Source organism: Agelaius tricolor, unplaced genomic scaffold (assembly GCF_023055355.1).
Source record: "Agelaius tricolor isolate 1412-34295 unplaced genomic scaffold, bAgeTri1.0.p SCAF_1, whole genome shotgun sequence".
NCBI classification, from domain to species: Eukaryota; Metazoa; Chordata; class Aves; order Passeriformes; family Icteridae; genus Agelaius; species Agelaius tricolor.
In genome coordinates, this window is record NW_027269261.1 from 85364799 (window position 1) to 85375406 (window position 10608).

At 41.2% G+C, this 10608-nt stretch overlaps 1 long non-coding RNA gene across 1 annotated transcript; it reads left to right on the plus strand.

Annotated features, from left to right (window-relative positions):
• The first annotated feature begins 218 nt into the window (after positions 1-218).
• On the plus strand, positions 219-5330 carry LOC139596964 (uncharacterized). Its single transcript, XR_011681490.1, has 3 exons — positions 219-466; positions 2388-2471; positions 3089-5330. It is a non-coding gene; the product is annotated as an uncharacterized lncRNA (long non-coding RNA).
• The last annotated feature ends 5278 nt before the right edge of the window (positions 5331-10608 follow it).

Consider the following 10608-nt stretch of genomic DNA (forward strand, 5'->3'; position numbering starts at 1 on the left):
GGTGCGGACGGGCGGCCCGCGGCGGCGGCGGGGCGGGCTGGGCCGGGCAGGGCCGGGCAGGGCCGGGAGCCGCCGCCCCCGCCGCTCCTCACCTGCCGCCGCTCCCCGCCGGAGCCGCCGCCGCCCGCGGCCGCCGCGCCGCCGCCGCTGCTGCCATGTTTGCGGGGCGGGGGCACGGGCAGGGGGGCGGCCCGGCATCGCCGCGGCAACAGCACCGGGCCCGCCGGCAGCACCCGCGGCTCGCCCCGCAGCCCCCCGCTGGCACGGGACGGGGTCCCGGGGTTAAGGAGCCGCCGAGCGCCGGCCGATGCTGCGGAGGGCGCGGATGGTGCTGCCTGGCCGCCGGCGGCAGCGGGATGGCTGTGAGGGTAACGCGGGGCGCTCGGAGCTGAAGCCGGACCTGTCCGGGCAGCGGGAGTAGCGGCACCCGCAGAGCGCCACAGATGGCCCGACAACTCTGCAAATGGTCCTGGCGCAGCGCCGTGTACCCTGCCCGTGTGCCTGCCAGTTTATCCACCCGTGTGCCTGCCAGTGCACCCACCTGTGCACCCACCCGTGTGCCTGCCACTGTACTCACCACCATACCCACCCGTGTGCCTGCCAGTGCACCCACCTGTGTACCCTGCCCGTGTGCCTGCCAGTGTACTCACCACCAAACCCACCCGTGTGCCTGCCACTGTACTCACCACCACACCCACCCGTGTGCCTGCCAATGTACTCACCACCATACCCACCCGTGTGCCTGCCAGTGCACCTACCTGTGTATCCACCCGTGTGCCTGCCAGTGTACTCACCGCCATACCCACCCGTGTGCCTGCCAGTGCACCCAGCCGTGCAGCCCCGCGCGTCACCGGGTGTCTGTGACGAAGGACAGGCTGCACCGCCAGCCCCCCAGCCTGGACCACAGGCTGCTCCCCGTGGCCCACGGAGCCCTACGGCCAGGGTGGAAAAGCCTGGTGCATCCAGCTGGAGTCCAGTGAGTGCCAGGAGCTCCCAGTTTGACGGGTGAATGATCCAGATTTAATGCCCTGTGAACCAGCTGGTATTTTCATTGATTCTTTGTTTTCAGACAGATTTGCTAGGATATTTTCCATTAAAATCCCTACTCCTTTATCCATTATTTTGATCTATGAATTAGGCTCAGATGTCCAAAGAACTGGGAAACCACTCTAAAAGTACCATTTTTGGTTGTTCTCTTGCTTAATGCTGCTATGATTTCACCAGTGAAAGGCTGTAACACTCAAGGATCCCTCCTGACAGACTTGCAGGCCTTGCGGTGACTGCCTGATCCCTTGGGGCTGAGCAGGAGCAGTCAGGGAGCAGCAGGGCTTTGCTGAGGGTTTTTTGGCTGCAATGTGCTCCTACCTGTTTGACTGGAAAAAGGCTCACCCCGGGCAGGAACAGCAGCTCCTGCAGGGCTGCCTGCTGCCTTCAGTTCCCATCAGTGGCAGAAGGACACCCACCGATTCAAGATTTTCAAATCAATGAGAAAAGGACTTTTTCTGTCATAAAATGTCCTGTGGAAGCTAACCTCAGAGGCATCATAGTTTTAACTATAAATTCTCTTTTGTACTGATCCAGGATCTCTGTAATGACTTAGGAATGCTGTGTAGCTAACTATAATTTGTAGCTGACTCCACAAAAGATACATTCACTTTCACTTGGACCTGTAACCGCAGCATTTACACCAGTGCAGTGTTAACTCTCTGTCTTTGAAATGAACTTCACAAAATTATATCAATGAGCATAAAGCAAGTGAACAAGTGTTTGAAGGACTCTAAAAGCCTTTAGTTTTGCAATAAGTGTTCAAACAAAGTCTTCTTTATCTCATTTTCAATCCCCTCTCTTGTGAGACTAAAAGCTACTAAAAAGTGAAGCACAGAATTTCCTTTCACATCTTGCTTGCATTAATATTAACTGAATCTCAAGAGGGTAGGAGACAAAACACATTCTCCATTATTAAAGACAGATCAGGCTTAGCATGGATTTCCTCTAGAAGGCCAAGTCAATTTATAACTAGTTCTTTAACCTCTCCTTCAAATTTATAAACAAAAGTATTTCTAAGTTATATTGGCAAATGTTTGTGTAACTCTAAGTAGAAAACAATCATTTTATTTTATTTGAATTTTGTATTTAGACCTTGAAATGATCAAGTAAGTTGTCACCATGTGACCCTACTATTTTAATCCAATGCCTTCCTTATGCTATTTTTCTTATTGCTGCCTGAAACACCAGCTCTACCATTGGGCTTAAATCATGGAAATACTCATGATTCTGCTCAGTTTTAGTCTCACTAAGAAATTCACACAGCATTCCCAAAACACAGAAAATTAACTACATGCCTTTGGTCTTCATTTTTTATTAATTTTAACTTTTTTTACCCTTAGGTTTTCTTCTAAGATCTTGAACTTCAGTGTGAAAACTTGGCTTTACTTTGGTCGCTGAAAATCAATCCAGTTGACTTTAGAGAGGTGAGAATTCAGTTCACATTTTCTATTTATCTTCAAGACCCCAGGGCACGTCTGAGTGTTATCTCATATTCTTCTGAGAAGAGTATTATTTTCTGCTGATCTGTTTTACAGATTTGGGCTTACAAATTTATTATTTCCTTTTAAAATTAATTATATACAACTAATAAAATTTGTTTTTCCAGACTAAGAAGCTGACATCTGCCAACTGGATGTGGCTACAGTGAAAAAGAATACAAAACACTTAAATACAAAATTTCTTCCTCTAAGAAACTATATTATCATGTGTCCCTAAGTTGTATTCAGGGGAAAGCTGTGAAATCCTGTGTTAGAAACTTCTTGCATGGTGTTTAAAATGCTGTGAACATCTTCATAAATATCATAAGAAAAATTGATGATTTGTCTTCTGAACTCTGATCCTGACTCCCTTAAGGGAGCACAGATTTGGGGGAAAAAAGTGAGAGAAGTAACAGAAAATGCAGCCTTTGTCTCTGACTCCCAAGGAGTACTGAGCTGTTTTGAAAGCAAAGCCAGACAACATGGTTTTAGCAGCCACTTCATGACCTGGCAAAACATTATGCTGCTGAAAAATATGTTTCTCCTTTCCTCTTTTACTCCAGGCTCTGACCCAGGAGAGAAAAGGATGGAGTTCTTTTGCTGGCCTAAACCAGGCTCTCAGGAGACAGAGAGCAAAAATGAGAGAAGTGAAGAGCAGTAAGGAGGTGATCCCCTGTACCATCCCACGTAACTCCATGACACTTAGTGGCTTTAGCATTCTTCAGTGACTCCAGGCTGCAGGACCTTTGCCAACCTTGCTGTGGCTGCATGAACACGACTGCAGTGCTGCTGTTCCAAGCAAGACACAAGAACAGCCCCATGTTGTGCTAGAGATGACACATCCAGCACTGCTGCCACCACTGCCAACCTTCTCTGCTGCCCTTGGTGCTCAGACCTTAGCCAGGCTGTTGGAGACCATGCTAGAAGGATGAGATCTGCACTTCACAGCCGTGTTAGGCACACACCACAAGCATTAGGGAGACATCCCTCTCCCCCTGCAGGGACCCATTGTTAGCCATTTCATGGTAAAAACTGTCTTTATAGCACTGTGCCAGAATACAGCACAGGCACTGCAGTATCTGTATATCCACTCCTAGATTCCTACCCCCACGTGTTTTCCACCTTCTGGACACTGATAGTGCCAGAGTACCAGTCTGGAATTTATCTCATGAAAGTTTAAATGTCTAGATGTCATATCTCTGTTATTCTCCCTTTCTAACTTGTGGATAGCAACACTGTTGCTTTTGTTTTGCCTTTTTCATCTTGGTTTTCTAGAGTGTTTACTCTGGACATCTACCTACAACTGCATCTAAGTTCACAAAAATAAGCAGTACCAGGGCTATCTATATCTTTTGAACTGCAGAAAGGGAGGAAGATTCAGCAACTACTAATACCAGAGCTCAGGGTAAAACTCTCTTCTTCCTGTTTTCCCCCATGCTTCCTAGCAGTTCCCTAGCCAGCTTCAAGCTAAAACATATGTGTTATGTATGAGAAAATACATATTGTGTGATACAATAGAGTTTTTAGGAATATGATTTCAGGATGACTACAGTACATGAGTTCTGCAAGTCATCACAAAGTCCAAGCTCACTCAAATGCAATACTTACATTTCACTTATATATACATAGGTGTGTAAGTCACATTTATTACATAAAAGCAGTTCTAGACAATTTGAAAAATGTTGCATTCTACTCTTTTGAGATTTTAGTATAATTCTTATTTAAAACAGAACATAAATATTGCTGGTTTAGGAGCCAGAAAACACCCCAAGATGATCTAACCTTCCTTTCTGAACTCTCAAGGTTTACCAATAGAAAGGTGAGATCCAACCCCAACGAGGGAAAGGAAATATTCTGTTTCTAGCCAAACTCCATTCTCATTGATAGCAAACCCACTTTGATTTGAAATACTGACATGTATAGCAAAGCTGTTTGTGGTTTGGCATGTTAAGTTAGTGAATGTAGGTCTTTGTCCAAAGAAAATGGGTAAGAGAGAAAAGCAAAATACTTTTGGAAAATAGAGTTATTTTAAAAATTGACAGCTGGTTGAATCAACTGTAAGTCAGTTCAAGAAATACCAAGAGTCCTGGAGGAAGCAGATTATTGTGTGCAAATGCATGCTAAATTAATTTATACTTTGTCATTACGATTTATTATAGAGATTTTTTTGTCCCCAGGGATGACATAGCAAAAATAGAAGAAGGCCAGAACTGATGACAAAGACACTCATACATGGAAAAATACTGTTATGAAGATAAATGAACACCGTGCTTTAAACCAGAAGGAAATGGAAAAAATGTACAGAGAAAAAGACTGGAAAGGTGGATGGAACTAATAGAATTGCTTCTTCTCATCAGATATAAACAAGGAAGCATCCATTTAGACAAAAGATAATGCATTTATAACTGAAAAAGGAAATAGATGTTTTTCAACAGTGTAATTGCACACTGCAAATTCATTTCCGAAGAATGCCATTGAAGTTGTATTCAAGAAACAGGAACTTCATGAGGAAAACAAGAGCATCAGGTAGCACAAGTAAACCCAAAGAAGCAAATAGGATTAGGCTCAGATTTCAAGTGTTATGCTAATTTTCAGTAGATTTTAATAAAATGAAAATATATTCCATTATTTTCCACTGCAGGATTTCTTGCTGCAATGTGCATCAAATTGGCAGTGACCTCTATGGGAAATAGAATATTATATAAAGCACACCACTACCTAACCTCTCTGATCTTACATCCCTTTTCTTTTTTAAAAGTCTTTTCAAAAATTTTTCCTTGACAAATAAAAGTTAAAATAAAATTACCTGAAACAGTGCTGTTCTCTGCAATATCTACACTGGATAGAAGTGCATTCAGAAGATTTCAAGTACTAAGATTTCATTGTCTGCAGGAAACAAATCCAAAGTAGGTGAAATTCTCTATTCTTTGAGGGATGCTGTATTTTATATTATGCCTATCACAAACTTTTTCAAGAAATTTAGTGCAGTTAAAACTTTTAATTACCAAAATCTAATGAAAATGAACAATTTGGAGATTAACTTTTGAATATTTAAGCCACAGAGTATGTAGTTCAACTCATGAGAATACTCTGATGAGTTTGCCCAGACTGACTTGAGAAGAGTAAATGTAATCAAACATGCATCATCTTCTAGACTACTCAGTGATCTGTTTTGCAGGGAGTTAAACCTAATGAAACCTCCCCAGCATTTTATTTAAGTCAACAGTAAAACTTGGCCTTCTCTGCCTGGTGAACTGGTGATCTTGGCCTGAGATATTTTCATGGATACACCAGCACTCCAAACAGGCAAAGGTCTCCAAGTAGGGCCTTTGTTTTGTAGCTCCACAATTTTCTGAAGGAAACAAGGTGTGCTGGGAGGAAAAGGGGATTGTTTCTCCCCACACAGCTATCTACCAGAGCAGTAGCTCTGACCCTGAGTGACATGACTGGACTGCAGGAGTCTGCCAGGCTATAGCAGACATGGCCTCAGTTTTCTCTGGAGATCCAACTCTTACCTGTAGTTTTGATCCAAATTTACAGCACAAGGACACTGAAGAGCTCAAGGCTCACCTCCAAGTTCTCTTCTTGCTCAGAGCATTGTGAAGCCAGTAGTCACAAAAAAAAAATCTCCAAAAAGATGGACAGCAGAAAGAGATTAGCAAAGAAAAATATGGTAGAAAATTCCAGTTCAGTGCTTATTCTGCTGGTTAACATCAACAGTGGGAAGATAACAAAGGAAACTACTCAGTGTGAAGGGGGAATCTCAAGGCACCGGAATATGACTCTCCTGGGACCAATTATTCCTCAAGTATTTCTCAGTGACACAGTGAGCACATAAGCTCTCACTAGACCCAGCAGAAAGGAGCAAAATTTTTTAAGTTAAGTCCTGTTTAAACCATGTTAGCTGTCTTTCTCCCTCTTAGAGCCAGGTGCTAGCCCAACCATAACCAACCCTTCAAGCCCTTTGTGCAGAAGGGGCTAGAGGAAAAAAAGAAATACGAGAACGAGAAGTGATTCCAGAGGACAAAAAAAGATTAAAAGGAAAATGTGTGAGTGTGTCAGACTCAAAAGTGGATTGATGGGCACTGGAGGAGGGCAGCCCCCAACAACATCAGTCACTCCTGGAATGTGTCCAGGGAAGCCATGGTTGCTGCCCACCAGTGCTCTCTTTGTCAGCATGAGGAGATGAGGGACTGGAAGCAGATGATGCAGCTGGCAGGGTACCCTCATTGAGTTTGTGTCATGGTGGCATGAAAGGCCACTTTGGCTGTAACCAGGAGCAGACTGATGAATAGGTCTTGTGTTTACTGCCCATTGTGTTATAAACATCTCAAGTGGTCATTAATGAAAATGTGTTGGAAGAATAAATACTCTTTAATCTAGGCAGAAATGAAATACTGTTCTGCAGTGAGCAAGCCTGCTTTTTTATATGTCATGTATGATTTAAGACAGAATTTTGTTTATTTGTAACTTCTATTCTTCCCTGACATTTAAAATGTTCTTTATTTGTTGTACTAATAATGGGCTTCAGATGTGAGAAAACAAATTACATACTTCTTTTGTACTGCAACTTCAGTGCAATGATCTGAAAGTACTCACATATTAGTGAATTAATCCTGACAACATATTAGTAAAAAAAAATTCTTCATAGCTGAAAACTCCGGCTTACCTTCTTTTTGCCTCTTTTTCAAAGTTTGCTGTTACTGGAATAAAACAACAAATCATGATTAATAATAAAGCACTATGTATGCTTGAAGCCAAAATACACAGATTTTCCAGCAAGCACTGTCAGATCTTTTACTAAACAAGCAGCAACATCCTGACTTCACGTTCTTGCTGTTTATCCACTAGCCCACTTTCTTTGCCAGTTCCACATCTACACTAACAAGCACTGTTGCAGAGCTGTCACCAAGTAGTCATGGATTGTGTACCTACAAATACATTTTTTTAAGTGATCAAAACCTCAAAATATTCTCATCTGAGTGATACAACCTTCCCAAAGCCACAGAAGCTTTTATCAAGCCTACAGAATAATAAGAACATAGATATTGCCTCATTTATATATTTCTTAACAATTTTCCAGTTCCACAATGCCCTGTTCCCTCAAAGCAATTGTCCCACTGTGGTTTTGTTTTCTATTGCTTTGCATTGATCAATGTAATACGAAAACTTCACATCCGAAAAAGACTTTTTATTTTCTCCACTGCTAGCACAAATCACAGGCAGGCAGTCCTTGCCTTACATGCTTTGGGAAGACACCTAAATACTATGTTTCTGTCTGCAGAGAAAAAATGTGAATATCCTCATGCTGGAGAGAAGGGAAGGTGTAAGGCTGTTTATGTAGCAATAGCCAGGTTTGTGAGGAATACAGAAGAGATGCAAACCAGAGAATGAGAAGCAATATTGCTAAAAGACAAACATCCTTCTGAAACAGTAAGGGGATATTTGTTTCAGTATGGCTGAACCAGGCCAAAAGTCCATTTGCCCCAGCATCCTGTCTCTAACAATGCTGTTTAAGAAAAGAAACAAGGCGTGGAGCAAGTCCAGTGTGGTACTTCCCATGGCATGTCCTGCCAGCATCAGCTTCCTGTTCTAGAGACTATGTCAGCATTTTTGGTTTTAAAAAGTCTGATAGACTTCTATTCCACGAGTTTTCACTATGGATTCAACTTTTCTCCATAAAATGTATTTACTTTTCTTTTTTTTTTTTTTTCTTTTTAAATGTAATGAGGAAGAAAACCACATAGAAAACTTTGCTTTTATGCAGGAGAAGTTAAGAATGGTACTAGCGTGATGGGAAACATTATGTGGATCACCTGGTCATATTCCTATCAGTGGAACAGAGCCATCCACTGCAAAAAGTCCCCCTGTATGTCACTGCAGGACAGCTCTGTGTCCACCTGAGCAGCCCCTTTGTTTCCATCCATCTCTGCCCACAGCCAGGGTGCCCAGCACTCAGGTGTGCTTTTGCTCAAGCACAGACCTTCAGGGGATAATGGAATTTACAGTAATTTAACTTTCTCTTGCTGGCAAGGGATAAAGGTCAAGTGCAAACAGCCCATTAAGCATCTCAAGTGTTATTGTTATTATATGATACAGACACATAATCTCCTGCCCTTTTAAACGTTTGGCAATCTATAATCTGTGACTATGAGGATGTCAGTGGAGTCCAGAGTCTGAGAAATGTACTTGGTTCCTATTGTAAGGAAATATACAATTATTGTTTCTATTGTAAGGAAATATACAATTATATGTAGTATATACAATCATATATAGTATAGAGGCATACTATGGATAATGCAATCAAAGGCACTGAGAAAATGAAAAGGTGGAATGGCATTGGAAAAAGTATAAATACTAGCTAAGCAACAAAACTGTCCCAAATGCCTAACAGATGGAGTTAGAGTTATGGCTCATGAAATTATGACCATGTATTTTCTACAGAATACTGTAGAAAAAAACTTTTTATTAATGAAATTTGAAAATTTAAAATAATATAAATGCAAGGTATTGTCATCTTAACAAAACTGCACACGAATCTCTTATTCAGAACAAAAAAAATTTGCAGTTAAGAATTTTGCTTACTGTACTTTGGAAGTCTTTAAAATATGGATTAAATTATATTTACTCTTTACATATATAGTTTTACTGTTGATTTGACCTTGATTTCGGTTTGTTTACTTTGCTTCTGATATATGCAAAATTAAAGTAAAGGCGCTTTAATTCTGAAGCTGTGTCCACAGAGGATTAAAGGCAGTTTTACTAATACACTTCCAAGTCACACCTGTAGGTGGTTCAGATCATTTTCCTGAGTGCTTCTGTATAATCAAGGCTGGTGTGACATGCTAATATGGGAGACTGCTGTAGTCCTGGATAATGAGAGTCAGGAAGAGAGCTATAAATATTTCTACAAAAGTTATTACTCAGTTTTGATTATTAATTAGTTTTCTAATAAAGTATGCAGGAGTCAGTGGCATTTGCCTAAATTTCCCTGGAGTATTTGCCATTCCTATTAATTTTATTTAGCATGAAAAAAAAAGAGTTCCCATGGACAGGCTAATGATGCAAGATGGAATTGTGTTTTTCTTTCTATGCTTAGACCAAGTGGCTGAAACCTTGACCTCATTGATGTCATTGATAAAGTTTTCCCTGACTTTAGCAGAGGTGTATTTTAATTCAAAATAACTTCATACAGAAGGGAGAGGAAAAAACCTGCGTATGTGCAGTGTAGAAATATCAATGCAATCTAAAGAGGAATTTTATCAGATTAGTTCTTGGTTTCTCGTTTATGCCTTTGAGATCAGTATTAAAAAGAGATTTTGTTCTCCAGTTAAATCTCACAAGAGAAGGATTCACTTCAGTTGGTTCAAAACCGAGTTAAAGGAGTGATTTTTTTTCATATCTCTTTCCTCTTGATCATAGCAGTACCTAACCTGAAAGGAGACCTTGGGCTAGACCCATTTCTTCTGACAGGCATTTCTCTAAAATGTTACTGAACAATTATTTGAAATAAAGGGCATAAAAAAATCTTGTGGGTGTTGGAACAGGGTCTTAAATTCTCTTTTGGTATTATTTATCTGATTGTGTAGATTATTTAAATTTAGACAACCTGTTTACAGAAATTTAGAAAACAGTCTACATGGCTGAGCCTTTTCAGTTTTAGTAGAACTGTGGAATCATGAAGGTTTTCTTATCTCTAATCTCAGCCTCAGTGACAATAGTTTTCTTATCATTTGGCTATTCCAAAAGCAAGGTAGGAGCATGAAAAGCCAGTGTGGATCCCCCAAGAAACTGGCAGCTTGCTACTTTACAATTTCCTTCATGTATCCCCAGTGAGATGTAATTCTACAATAATCTAGATCTTCCACCTTTTTTACAGCACCTAAAATTTTAGATCCAAATAAAATTTTCCCCAGGTGTTCACTAATAACACACTCAGTTTTACTTAACAGAAAGGTCTACTGTAGAGCAAATACAGGTGAGAGTTACTTTCTGAAAGCTTCCATTGCTTCTTGTGTGTTATGCTTAGTGTAGGCCAGGTACCAGAGACTATGTCCCTTATGTTTGGCAGTAAGGGAATATA